Genomic DNA, 15,210 nt, shown 5'->3' on the forward strand with positions numbered 1-15,210 from the left:
GTGATGGTTTTGGCCTCTGTAGGCGGGCGGCGTCTACGGAAGGCTCTAGACCGCTGGTTTGCTCCCCAGCTCTTCGGAAGAACCACAGAGCAGTGCGTGCCCTCCGCAGGTGCCCCAGCCACCGCGGAGAGGAGGGCGATGGGGGGCTATCAAGTGCTTGGGGGAAATACTGCACCTGCAAGAGTGGCATCGACCCACCGACTTCACAGTTAGCGACTGCCCTCACCACCCAACCGAGGCACCGACGCCTGCACTCTGTGCAGCTCCCAACCTCAGTGGCTTTGGAAAAAAATCACTTCTGTAGGACAGACCCGTTGAAGGAAGCCTCGGAAACCGGTCTGTGCCGGGCTGAGCTTGACTGAGGCTCAAGCGAGCACCTACCACTATCAGGCGCGTGGCTGCCCGTGACCGTATAGTGGTTAGTACTCTGCGTTGTGGCCGCAGCAACCTCGGTTCGAATCCGAGTCACGGCAGTTGTTGTCCTGTCAGTCTGGTGTGCTGCTTTCTTGCCCCATGCACCCCATGCCTAGCTAATGTCTTGACACAGACTCCAGTCTCCCTAGTTCAAGTCCCGTGGACATGGAGGAACTCAAGATAGTATTATTACAGTTTGCTCTCTCTCTCTCAGGCAGGCTCACAAAGTCACCTTCACTGTCATTCACCCTAAGACCGAGGGTGTGTTAGGATGAGGTCTTTAATTTTAATTGGGCAGGTAGATTTGGTGAGCAAAAGGGGGCTGTGGATGACGGGACTTTAATAATTGATTGCTAGACCTTGGTGGGTGGTCAACCTCAGAAGGGAAAAGGTCACATAAGGGAACATACCTTTTGGGATTTTCTCCAGCACTGGGAAAGGAAACCAAACCTCACACACACTGGGCACTCTACCTCTGAGCTATAGCCCACGACTGACCCTGCACTAGCGAAGCTGAGGCAGGGGGTTAGAAGTTCGGACTAGCAGGGCTACTCATCAAGACCAAGTCTCAAACGAAGACATAATAAAGAACACACAAATTCAGAGGAAGGCAGAGATGAAGACTAGTGGAATGTGACCTGAGACTCAGGCCATCCACGTCCCAGATCCTGGAAGAGGCAGGAAGGAGCCTCTACTTGTACCCTCTAAAGAAAGCAGTCTCCAGGATTTGGGACTTTGGGTCACCAGAACCAGAAAATCCATCCCTGTTGCTTTAAGTGATGTGGATTGGAGCCACTTATGACAACCCAACACCCACTTCTAGGTGCCCAGGAAGGTAGACATTTATTAATTAGAGCTCACCATCTGAAATAACACAGATCACTTGACAGACTCATCAGTCCTAAGATGCAAGTACCATATTTTGGTGGAGAACGTCCCGAGATCTGGAGAACAAGCAATTCAGGCTGACCACGGATTGGCTTCCCTTACAAGGACTGTCAGGATACTTAGAAAGTTGGTGATGGCTATAAAACACCTGTATGGTGCAAGAACTCTGAGTCTCTCCCCTTGCCTGCCCTTCCCATGCTCACTCAAAGCTAGCAGCGCCACCTATTGAAGAGCATGGGAATTGGAACAGGTGGCTCCAGACCAGGGAACTTGGCTTTTGTTTGCTGGTTTACACAGCATAGCAGTGATCTACAGCATGTTTTGCACCATAATTGTAATTGTATGTATGTGTGTGAGTGTGTGTGTGTGTGCTTGCATCTGCATAGCTAACGACTCCTCTAGATGGTGCACACTGACCTCTGGGTGCCACTACTCTCTCCTCAGTCTATTGATTCAAGGTTGGGGCCATCATACTCTTTCTACGACTGTTTGCTTTCAATATCTGAAGGCTCACCTGGGCTCCAGGTAGACCTGCCAAGAGCTAGTCACATCTTCACTACCAACCTCATAGCTTGAGTTGTGAGATCCAGCCATGATAATCTAAGTCTGGGCAGAAAGGAAATTCTTTACTTCCTCCAACCATTATCACCTGGGACTCTGGCCAGCGATGAATTTAAATGGAGTCTGGAGTCTTTTTAATAGTTTACCCTGCGACAATGCCTGGCAGGCAGAGATTACCTGACCCCTACCCAAGAGCAGACCATTCAAAGGAAATTCCTGGCATTCCAAGCACTGTAGATAGGAAACACCAACCAGCACTTCCCCAGGACACCCCTAGATAAATGTCAGCCAATGAGGGGTCCTGAACCTCAGAGACCCCTCACCCCCACCTTTACTACTATAAAAACCCAATTCCAATTGAGCTCGGGGCTCTCCAGATATTCCAATATGTTGGACATGCAGAGAGACCGAGTTTGCAAACTTGATTAAAATAAAGGCCTTTTGCTTTTACATACGGGACTCGGTCTCCTTCGTTGGCTTTTGGGGGGACCCTCGGATTTGGGCATAACAGAGTGAGCTCTAGTGACATTCTGAGTGAAATTTTCATCACTTCCTATGTGTCTTCTCTTTGTTTTGAACCCTCCAATCTCTAAAAGTCTGAGGATCGGCACCAGTGCTCGTTCACTTCAGAGATCTCAGCTGTTCTACTCCCTTTATCCTGACCTCATTTCTAAGCATCCTTTGTTTCTCATGTTACTTGAGTGTGGATCTTCAGGAGGGAAAAGCCATCCCTGAGCAGCGGTTGGGAAGTGAGCTTTCAACTTCTCACATAAAACGTGAGCAGCATAGGGATAGATTTCCAACCATAGGAAGACAATGTGCCTAAAGGCTTCCCCGGTGTCCCCCGAGAGGCTCTTGGAAATGGCACCTTAGTTTCAGGTCACTTTTGGGTGAAGTAGTTAGCAGGGGTGAAGAGCTGTATCATATGACATCAGCAGTCCCCCACCTGGACATTCTACTGTATCCTGGAGAGCCTGGAATTCTGTGATGTCACCTGTGTTGTGGCAACGCCAACTGCCCTTGAGGCATTCGTTCAGTGCCTGTGTGGTTCACCCACAGCCATGCTGACACGACTGAACAGGCTGCTTGGGAGACAGGATGGAGAGCGCAGGGAGGCCAGAGAGAGGCACAGGGAAGATGGCCTTCAGTCTCCGAGCCACACATCAAGGAATAAATGGTTCTGGAGAAAGCGCAGTGAGTCCTGGGCAGGGGACAGGGATTCCTGAAGGATGAAGGCTTCAGCTGATTCTTTCAGGAGTGGGACTCACTCTTACTCCATGGCTGCTGAGTGAGTTGGTGGCTGGCCACTGAACCCTCCCCTCTTCTTATGCTCCTCTTTATTCGCTCCTTCTATCTATACTCTGCTTGGTAGTCCCACCTATCCCTGCTCCTGCCTCGCTATTGGCTGTTCATCTCTCTATTAGAACCATCAGGTGTTTTAGACAGGCACAGTAACGCAACTTCACAGAGTTAAATACAGCACAAAGAAAAGTCCCACACCTGAAAATCATAATCCCCAATATTGATGGACATATCTAGTCCATCAATAGCAACAGTGACTGGGAAAGGAGACCTGGCTTATGGGTCCCAACTAGAGGATAGCTGTCTACTCTGTGAGGTCTTCAGTGGGTTTAATGTATTCCCTCTTTCTCAGGCCTTTTCTTTCTTTTTTCTTTTTTTATTGAGAAAAGGAGAAAAAAAAAACAAGTTTCCACCTCCTCCCAGCCTCCCATTTCCCTCCCCCTCCTCCCACAATAACTCAGTCATCTAGAGACCTTTCACCAGCGCAACTCAAAGACGGGAAACACACAAACCCTACTACTAAAAAAGTGACCGGAGTTAACAACCACTGGTCATTAATATCACTTAATGTCAATGGGCTCAACTCACCTATAAAAAGGCACAGGCTAATGGATTGGATACGAAAACAGGATCCAACATTCTGCTGTCTACAAGAAACACATCTCAGGCCTTTTCTAGGGACTCAACATGGTCTCTCATGGCCCCGTACCATCTAAGTGTACAAATTCACTGATGTTTGTCTACCTACAGAAAGTACTGGAAAGGCACGGACCTCAGCCTCCCTCACTGAGCAGCAGATGAACAAGGTTGATGAACTGAGCCTTCAGCTTCAGATGATGACCAACGAGAGGAATGAACTTCGTGCAGTCCTGGCCAATTATACCAACAATGATGTGAACAACAGGTAGTCATTATGTCCAGTTCTCTGGTGATGTCTTGACCCTCCTGTGTCCACCCCAGCATTCCTCATGGCACTTGAGGCTGCACCTCCAAGGTGTTCTCCTGCCCAAACTACTTTTCCCAAGTGCATCTGAGAGGCAGAACTGAAGCCTGGGTAGGAGTGAGATGGGGACACAGGCTGTTCTGCTTCCTCCCAATGAAAAGCAGAGCCTGCGTCCTGAGTCACATTCTATGGATGGAGCACCAGTGTGTGAGCTCACAACACGCATTTCAAAGAGGCCTTGACAGGTGTTGGCTTGTGGGAGATGTTGGGTGCTGAGTTCATGGGAGTCTTTGTATTTAACTGGGGTATTTCTTGCTGGTTTCTCTGTGAGCAGGGTCTGGGCCCACTTGGTTTTTCTCAATGTGTGACCAGAGGACCTGGATCTCAACCCTGCACGTCTCTGCCCTTCTTCCTTATACTCTGAAATAATGCGACTTACCTACATGTCTCTGGCATCCTACTTGTGTATGGGTTTATGTGAGTGAAAGCTAACAGGCCCAAGCATTGCCAATATGGCAGTGGTGGGTTTTGCCCTTTTCACTTCCTTTTTCCCTTGATAAAACATAAAATTGAATTCCTAAAATTTGTCGCCAAGGTTCATACCCTTATTTGACTCCAAACAAACACTAAGGTCCAGCAATTAAAATTCATTATTTGGCTATTCTGGCTTAGTTGTCCAATTAGCTCTCAGAAACTCATCCTAGCACAGACTTCCCTTTGTTTCCTTAAAAACCCACTGCTGAAAAATAAAACCCATTGCTTGCTCTCAGCACTTGCCTGATACAGAGGAAGCCCCCTCCCCCACCAAGTTCCATGATTCCTCTTCTGAGAGAGAGAGAGAGAGAGAGAGAGAGAGAGAGAGAGAGAGAGAGATCCACATCCTGTGAGTCAGAGATTGGTGGCAGGGCTGAGAATTTGTCTGTCTCAGAGTCTCAGGTGATATGAGTGATGAGGCCCTGGAGTCTCACTTTGAGCATCCCTGCCCTCATTCTTTGTGCTATGCTTGGTGATGGAATGGAATTCCCTGGAGAGTTTATAAAGTCATTGTACTGTACGCTCTCCTCCATGGAAATCCTGATTATGAGTTCTGAGTATCCTTTTGATAAAAGGAACACAGAATAAACATTTTTTTTTCTGAAGACAGGAGACATGACATCACAGGTTTCAGGTAGGCCCAAACCCATAACACAGAATCCTGGGACATCTTAAAAAGAGCTAGTTTGTTCCTCCAGGCCTAAAGTGGAAGCTCACGTAGCTCTGTCTCTCTCCCTCTTGATGCTCTGCCTTTCTGCCACTGGGGCAGCTTAGTAAGTCTAATAACATCAACAGGTCCTAGTACCTGGGATTCAGGATGTGACAGCCAGTGCACTAGGATAATCCGAGACACAGCCTTAATTCATGTTTTCATGAGGTTCCTTGTTCCTGGGCCCATGTTCTACCACAGGCTGAATTCTGAGCTTGAGGAGCTGAAAATGGATCATCAGAAGATGTCAGAGCTGGAGAAATTCCCCAAGGAAATTAGTGAGGATTCTTCCAAGTGCAAGGAGCTGACTGAGACCAACTCCTACAGGTGAGTGTCGTCTGATTGGATGGGACCCCGCACATTGAAAGGACAGCTGCTGCACTTATTTCTCTTTGAACAAAAGTGGGGGCTGTACTTCTAGCTTGTTTACCTTGTCCTTGTGCCCCCAGTGCAAGGAGTCTGATCTCAACATTGTCCTGTCAGCTTCCTGAGCTTCTAGATAGTAAACATGGTTTGCACCATGAATGGTCTCTGGGACTCTGACAGGGGCTTTCAGATCCTTTTGTTAAGGGACACAGATGTGGAATGTATTCCTCTTGGATTCTCTGTCCTCCCTCAGACCATATTTGCTCTATACCTGTTGATGGTCTCCCAATACCATGATCAGTGTAGGACCGGTGTATGTTGGGGTGCAGAATCCTGTTCTCAGAGGAAATCACCTTGTGATACTTTCATGGCTAATGTGGGCTGCAGTCTGGGGCTGGCTGAGAACATGAAACATTGCAGGGAAGGTGGTATTAGTAGGTAGGAGTGGCAGATGGAGATGGACTGGAGCTCATTATTGTTTGTGATGGTTAAGCACCCTCCACAGCCGGCTTCTGAGGGAAAGGACACAGATGAAGGAAAAAGTGGGCATGTTGAGAGAGGACAACAGAAAGCTGCAGCAGGAGCAGATCCTCCTGCAAGAGTCCTGTGAGGAGACAAAGAGGCTCTGTGAGGAGGCCCTTGAGAAGATCTGTGACCTCTTGACAAAGCAGCAGCAGGTAAGCTGAGCCAGCAGGAGCAAGCTGCCCACATATCTAACAACACGCACACCCATGTACACCGTCATGTAACCATCCACTCAGTTACCCAGCTGACCACCTCCATTTCATCTAAGAGTTCATTTCTGGGATCCTTCACAAGTCTTTCTGGAGAGTTCACCTCTTGGAAGACACAACCTGACTGGCAAACAAACCATCTTGCTCTGGTAGAAGCTGCAGTCCATTAGGGAGATTGGTAAATCACATATCACACACCTACATGTCAGTATGGTAGGAAGGGTTCTATGCTGGGATCCACAAGAGAGAATCACAGAGCTTTGTGTGAGTTAGGAAGTGAGGACAAGGGCCTGGGGATCATTTGTAATGCTAGAACATAAGATTTTTGTTCGGCTTAAGCTACTAGGCCAGAGTTCTTTGGATCTTCTGTCTCCTATCATTTTTTCTCTCATCTTATGCTAACTGGTGTGTTTGGTAAGAAAGAGAAAGGACTAGGTGTTTTCTCTCAATTTTTACACATTTTTACTACTTTGGAATTAATGAGTTTTGTAATAAAAAAATTCAATCCCCAGAGCTATTTTGAAAGTAAAAAGTAGACTTCTTTCCTTTCACTGAACTGAGGTAACCTCCCAGGAAATGTCTCGTTTGTCTCATTGGCTTCACAACACAGAACCTGCAGTCAGTCTCTTTCCTGACATGCGATGCTCACTCTATCATGCACATGCTTATGTCTTAGTACAGATCCCTCATAGTTGTACAGAGAGCTGCATTTCAGAACAACACTGTGCTGACCTCACTGGGCTCCTACTGACTGATCTGGGGCTATTTTCATATTATATGTTCTGTGTTATGGTTCAAAGTTGTTGGGTCATGACCATGGGTCAGTCTCATTCTCTGGTGCTATCGCGGTCTTCTCTCAAAAACTATACATAGTTTCTCACAGGGCTGCACCGTTTTACACCACTAGCAATAACTGAGGAGCCTCATTTCTGCCAACCCCCATCAGGCCAATTTAAACACAGTGTAAAGATGGTTGGAATGAAAGCAGCTTCTGAGCTGCAGACACAACACTCAGTGAGTGCTTTAGACGATGATGAGCCTGAGCGGGCTGCACAAAGACAGCCTGTTCTCACAGCTCAGCATGGATTTTATCATTTAAGATATTCTGAACTGCCGAGGTGTCCCCCCCCCCAGCCAAAGTCCCATAGCCATGCTGAGCTATGTATAATTTTTCAGAAACATGGATTGCATTCCAAGATGACTCTGTGATTCCAGAAGCAGAAGTAAGGGTGCACAGAGAATCTAGGCGATACCCAGATTATAGAAGTATTCCTCATAGCACCACCAAACCAGATAATATTCAAATGCCCTTCATTGATGAGTAAACATTCAATGAAGTCAAGCCCTTCCATGGAATATTGTTAAGCATGAAGCAATACATGCCCTCATTAGGCCGTGAGTCAGCCTTCTTCTCTTACTTAGACAAATTCCTGACATAATCATCTTACTGGATGCACAGATTTATTTGAATCTGGTTGTAGAGATTTTCTGGTTTTCTGAACTCTTTTCTTGAACTCATTGGGCTGAAAATGATGTAACCTGTAGTTTAGAGCGCTCCTATTGGAGGAAGCTGCCCTCTTTGGAGCCACGGGGAAACACTGAGTGAGAGGAAGGAGCTGGTCCACCATCAGGCAGTGGTCCTGCACCACAGAATTAGGCCTATAAGGTACAGATTGTAAAACTACCTATGCAAGCTTAATTAATAGATCAAGGAACCCTGGCATCCACCATTGGTGGCCTGGGTGTACAAGGCAAGCACTACATTGACTGCTCTGCCCACTGTGTTCTTCTCCCAGGGACCAGGCGTGCATGTGGTGCATAGACACACAGGCAGGCAAAACCCCCACACATATAAAGTGGAAATAGAATGAAAACTCATCAAAACAGAGACAAAGTACAGAATCCTCACCACATCACCACATCCCTGTGCCTGGTTTAGAATACGGGGGGAGAGGGTGTGGGCTAATGAAAGTTAACTCTCTTCTTTATAGCATCCCAGGTGATCTCTTCTTCCATCTTGTTAGCTAGGAACTACACATGTGCAGTGTGCTTGTTTGTGAGCATCCATGTCCTTGTGATGATTAAGACTGTGTAAACACATTTGTTTGTGTTTGTGTACATGCATGCACACATGTGTACGTGTGCGCAGACAACCCTGCCCTAAGAACACAATCCTCTAATGATAGGAACATCAAAGACTGGAGGAAAACCTTCAATTCCTGCTGAAGCAGAAGGAACTGGTTACCCATCTAATGGACTTGGCAGGAAAGCAGCAGCATCGCTTCACTGAGTCCCAGACGAGGTAGGAGCACGGACTGACAGAAGCAGTTGTAGTCTAGTGGATTCTCTGTTTCGGGGTCTCTGACCTGTTTGGGTTTTAGTCTATTTGGCAAGGCTCACACCCACACCCTGGTACAAAATACCTCAGAATATGATTTGGCTAATTTCCAGAAACATTTGTCCACAAAACAATATGCTTGGTTATTAGTCTCCTGTGGATTGTGTCCCTTCTTCTCTTGTGAGAAGCAGGAGGTCAATTGTGAGGGACAGTGTGTCCTCTGCCACTTTATTTTCCTTCAGGAACATCACATTTACAGAGAAGTTTCTAGTCTTCTTGCTAACTTGGATGCAGCACACTCCTGCTGACTGCAAGCTCTCTGCAGGGTTCATCAGTTTCCAGTGAGAAGATTTACTCTGGCCATCAACAGATTAGGAGTTGTCAAATTAACCCCATGTAGGTTCTGGGCTGTAGGGATAATCAGAGCCTTCTCTGCAGTGTTGTGTGGGCTCCACTAGAGGGCAGACATAGAGTTTGACAGGTTGCTCATTTTCACCTGGTATCTAATTAAAGCCAGGAATATGTTTTCTGAACTGTGACTCAGATATTGATATTTCTTCAAAATAATGTTTTTGGAATGTTGAAAAAATGCTGTGTTTTTCAGGTCCAGCACAGTGTATTTTTTGGTTCAACGAACAGCATTTTTTAGACATTGAGAAAAAAAAACCATCCCAGGGACACTACGACTTTTTCCTTAGGGAAGCAGTCAATGAGCTCAGCTAAAAGGCAGTGGATTTTCTAGCTGGTGGGGGCTCAAAAACTGACATGGCAGGGCCCCACCAGGCCTGTGTCCCAGCTGCCTTCCTCCTCTAGGTTTGAACATCTCCAGCATGAACTGGAACAGGCCACAGCCCAGGAGGAGAGCCTCCTGCAGATGGAGCTGCTGCAGCAGGAGCACTATGTGCCAGGCAAGCGAGCCACCATTGAGCCCATTCCCACCAACCAGGGGATTCACGGTGTGGGTTTTCTTCCTTGATTTTTCCTTACTAGGGCTGAATAGGCCCTGATATTCTTCTTGCCTGGGCCCCAGAGAGACTTTTTCTTCTTTTCTTTCAGCACCTCGTAAAAGAACTGAGAAGCCTGAGGGAAACCAGAGACACCTTGAAGGCATGACATTCTACACTCCAGGATCCAGGCCTCCTCTGAAAAAGCCATGTCCCTTTCTGCTGTGAGCACAACATTGATGCAAATATCAACCAATCATTAGAGGATCCAGCCACAATCTGATCCACCTCTGTTGGCTCACGATTTCCAGAGAAAAGACTGCATCAGAAATAAGCTTGAGATTCAGACGACACCCCACAAATTACTCAGAAGCTGAACATCCATCACCAAGTGGCCCCAGTGTTGGCAAAACAACATGGAGGGAGATACTTGGGTGAGCAAGAGTCATTCTGTCAGCTACTGTCAAGGGCTTTGGTAAGCTGACTGCGTATGTGATGTGGAATCTGACAAGGAAGACTCTGTCACACTGCTATCCAGACAGACCACACCCTAAAGCCCAGGATTCTCTCTCTAGTGCAGAGCTGACGCTGACCCCATATCACACACAAGTGTTGGTGATGATAATTCACTACAGAGACTAATCCACTTCCTCGTGTCTCGTGTTATTGATTTGTTTTTTTCTTAAAGAATATTTCAAGGGAAAGTGGGAATTTTTCATTTTGTTTGGTTGGTTGTTTTTGTTATGTTTTAGATTGTTTTTGTTTGGGTTTGGTTTATATCTTGGGATATCTGTGCATTAGTTTTTTGGTTTTCTCCATTTTAGTGTAAGTTTTTGTTATATTTTGTCATTTCTTTTATTATTTCCATAGTTTTAGTAGTTTGCTAAGGCTATACACTGTCTGTAATGACCGCTGTTTTGAAGCGCCCATAGAATACAATGAATGTTTTATGAATAAAAAACAGTTTTCAACTTTTCACTCTTAAGACTCTTTTTGGTCAGATAAGCTGTCACAATCCTGCAAACACACAACTCACAAGCATGGATCAATATCAGCAAGTTCCAGGCAATTTGGAATACACAATGATTTTCCAACCATGGTCTACACAGGCAGATGGCACCTTGGATATGGATACGGATGGCATGGCCTCCTCCTTGTATTCCCACTAGTCTATAGAAAATTAGACAAACTGCATCCCTGAGGTCATATATTTTGCTACCATTAAAATGTGGTACACACTGTACAACATGTTCATGACATCATCATGCAGAGCAAACTGAAGGGAAACACAACTAACTGTAGTCTGAAGCTTTTCTGTGTTCTGCTTGGTCCCATGACTGCTTATAAAGCATACTCTGAGGCTTAATATTAATTAAAATTATTCGGTCAGTGACTCAGATTATTACTAGCTAGTTCTTACTTTAACCCATTTCTATTAATCTGTGTATTGCCACATGGTTATGATTTACCACTAATTCTCTGACATCCCACTCCTCTGGTGGCTTCATTACATCTCCTGGACTCTGCCTTCCTTCTCTCTGTATCTCTGTTAGGATTTGCATAGCTATATTCTCCCTTACCCTTGGCCAAATCAGCCTCTTTATTAAGAAATGATAGTAAAACATATTCACAATATACAGATGGGGCGTCTTATATCACACAACTACATTGTTCCTGGCCTCTCAGGAAATGAGAACATTCAACAAAGGAATGTACAACAGAAATCAGGAAATTCAAAGCAATCTGCCTCTGGTTTTCTTGAAATGTGAGTGATACGCAAAAATGACAACCGCACAGTAGAATTAATGTCCTTCAAGACATGTTGGGTCATTTTGTGGTGCTTTTATTTCTACTTGTGGGTGTTTTGCCACCACGTACATGCAATTCCCCAAGTGACCAGATGAGGACAGTGGATTCCACCTGGAAAGCACATTAAAGAGGTTTGTTTGTTGTCATGTGGGTCCCTGGAGACAGCTGGTGCTCTTAATGCATGAGCCATCTCTCCAGTCCCTGCACTTGACGTTGTCCTCCCTGTCCTGTGTGCTCCATCAATAGATTAAATCAGCTCCAACCAAAGACACAAGTTTCTTGAGACCTGTAGGGACAGGTTCATGAAGTAGGCATGCTAATTGTCTTAAGCTGCCACATATCCATGCAGGGCTCACAGAGGTTCAGGACCCAGCCCCAGCATCACTGACTGTCTGATTGGAATGGATTTCTTCACTTTCATCTAGGTTAACAATACAGGTTAGGACTGTCTAATCACATGCAGAATTTGAGACAAACATTCTATGGGTAGAGGAGGCATAAGGAACCCCTCTTGATAGTCTAACTAAGCAATATTATGAGGAGCCTTATGACTAGCTGGAGTAAAAGGAGCCTGTATCAGTGGCCACATACCTCCTGTGGAGAGTGTTTCTGTGCAAGACTATAAAAAAGGGAGAAAGATGATTCATAGGTTGATAGGTATAGATAGATAGATAGATAGATAGATAGATAGATAGTTGATAGCCCAAGAGATACGTACATAGATAGTTGATAGCCCAATAGATAGGTGGATAGATACATAGATGATAGCCCAGTAGATAGGTGAATTGATAGATGTATAGATATTTGATAGCCCAGCAGTAGATATCCAGAGACATATGGTAATATATATATGTATATTTTATAAACCAGTAGTGTTTGGTTTTCCCTTGGTCTCTGGATTGTCTACTACTGGGCTATCTATCTATCTATCTATCTATCTATCAATCTATCTAGCTATCTACTCTGGTTCTTGGGTACAGAAGCAAGTGTTGGGTGTGGGATCCTTCTTGTGGAGTGGGCCTTAATCAATTCAGACACCGGTTGCCTATTCTCACAAGTTCTGTGCCACCATTGTCCTTCATATTTTGAAGGCAGGACATTTTGAAGGTCAAGGGCTTTGTGATTCGGTTGGTTGGCGTATGCTTTTCTCTTTCAATAGGCCACAGAGTACCCTCCCACACCCAAATATTAGAACATAGGGATGCAGGCTTCCTGTATGAGCCAGCTTGACTTCATCGTGTTCCATGTTTGGATGTTACCTCAGCAATGGGACCTGAGGGCAGTTTCTGGAGAGCAGCGCTGTGTCTTAGCGGCAGCCTGGGTGGTTTGGAGATTTCCATGGGGCACCCTTGACCTGAATTGAATGCAGCCCAGTCCTACCACTGGTATCCTTGCCTGGTGAAGGAGATGGCCAGTTGAGACTCCATTACTAGGAGCCATCACTAGGAATGGGGGAGGACACATAAAGGGAGGGCAGGACATAGAAAACAAGATTTCCCACTAATGTGTTATTACTAAGACAAATACCAGATAGGAACATTCAGACCCTGCATCATGCTGACATGACCAAAACCTGGGCTAGGGGTGTTGCTCAAAGATGGTGCTTACTATGCCCTGGGTCTAGGGTGACTGACAATGAAGGTGATTTTGTGAGTCCACATGAGACAGCGTGATTGACAGTGAAGACTCCAAGCAGCAAACTGTACTAATAGTGTTTGAGTTCCTCCATGTCTGCGGGACTTGAACTAGAGAGTCTGGAGTCTGTGTCAAGACATTAGCTAGGCGTAGGTTTATGGGGAAAGAAAGCAGCACATCAGACAGGAAGGACAATGATTGCCATGACTCGGATTCGAATCAAGGTTGCTGCGTCCACAATGATGAGTATACTAACCACTGTATGATCACGGCCAGCCATGCACCAGATGTTCAGTGCTCACCAGAGTCTCAGTCAAGTACAGCCCTGTTCAGACCGGATGGCTTCCTTCTGACTGGCCTGTCCTGCAGAAGTGATTTCTCCAACGCCTATGCATTGTGAGCTGCACCGAGTAAATGCCTCTGTGCCTTGGTAGGGTGGTGAGGGCAGTCACTTACTGAGAAGTCCATGGGTCATTGCCACTCTTGTAGGTGTGCAGTATTTTCCCCAAGCACGTGAGAACCCTCTATGGCTCTTCTCTCCATGGTGGATGGGGTACCTGGAGAGGAGGCGAACTGCTCTTGGTTCCTTCTGAAGAACTGGGGAGCAAACCAGCCATCTTGCACCTTCCGCAGGTGCTACTCACCTGCAGAGGCCAAAACAGTCACTACCAGTCCCTGGACTCCTTAGCAAACAAGACAGAGGCTGGCCGTTTATTGGATTTATTTTGGTGTTTACACACCAAGTGGTTTTTGAAATAACTTGGTTCTAGGGTTTTATGATTATGAATTACATTTTGGTCATTCTGCCATATGTATATCTTTAGCCAGTGGTTTAAAATTTACCTGTTTATTTAAATTCAGGTTATTTCTTGTGCTTTGGTGACTTGTCCATAATTTTCCTTTATTAAGAATAGATTCCCACTCTCTACTTGTCGTAATAAACCAGACAGCAGGTGGAGGTTGTCCACAGAAGTCCCCTCTCTTCCCACACCAGATAAAAATGTGCTTTGTTATTTTCCCTACCAATGGTGCTATCTGGAAAGAGCAAGGGCTTCTTACAACAAAAGGAGGATTCATAACTAACTAGACCTCATTATGGCCATGTTAAAGACCTCCCATCTCCGCAGAGCTATTGGAATCATTAACTGCTGGTTTCATCAGACTTTAATCATCTCTAAGGGATCAAACTCCATCATCTTTAAGGGAAATAACTGAGCTGACCAAGCAGCCAAGGCAGCAGCCTTCCAGGCCCAGACTTACCTCAATCACCTCAGGGGGTTCATACAGTACGGCCCACATTCTCACAGTCACCAACTGACACTTGACCAATTCTGCCCAACCTACGTCAACTCTTCATCCACATAGTCAGGCTCTGTCTACTTTGTCAAAGCTCACCTCTAACACACCCCGTAGAACTTAAAGTTTCAAAAACTATCATTGCCTCTTATAAAATCTATCAAAAGTCATATTCCAAGTCCAGGTATTGTAGCTGCCCTTTTCACACCCACCAGGAAATGAGCTCCCTTATAGGAAGTGAGTGACAGCCTGATTTTACTCATGTGCCCACAGTCAGATGGGTTAAATATCTCCCGGGTTAGGTAGATACCATGTCTGGGTGGACTGAAGGGTTTCCCATCACGAATAAGAGGGTCCTGATAGTTGCTGAAGTCCTGCTCCAGGAAATTAGTCCAAAGTTTCTAATCCCAACCTCGCTTCAGTCGGATAATGGTCAAGAGTTTACCTCCCAGATCTCTCACACTATCTAGGGCTCCTAACATTCCCTGGCATTTTCATATCCCATACCATCCTAGGTCCTCAGGGAATTAGAATGAACTAAGCATTTCTTAAAAAATGTTCTTTGGCCAGCGGTGGTGGCTCACGCCTTTAATCCCAGCACTCGGGAGGCAGAGGCAGGCAGATCTCTGGGAGTTCGAGGCCAGCCTGGTCTACAAGAGCTAGTTCCAGGACAGGCACCAAAGCTACACAGAAACCCTGTCTCCCCCAAAAAAATGTTCTTCTTGACTGGGAAAAGC

The sequence above is a fragment of the Microtus oregoni genome, unplaced genomic scaffold (genome assembly GCF_018167655.1).
Source record: "Microtus oregoni isolate MIOR12 unplaced genomic scaffold, Mior012 000054F_ref0000373, whole genome shotgun sequence".
In the NCBI taxonomy this organism is placed as follows: Eukaryota; Metazoa; Chordata; class Mammalia; order Rodentia; family Cricetidae; genus Microtus; species Microtus oregoni.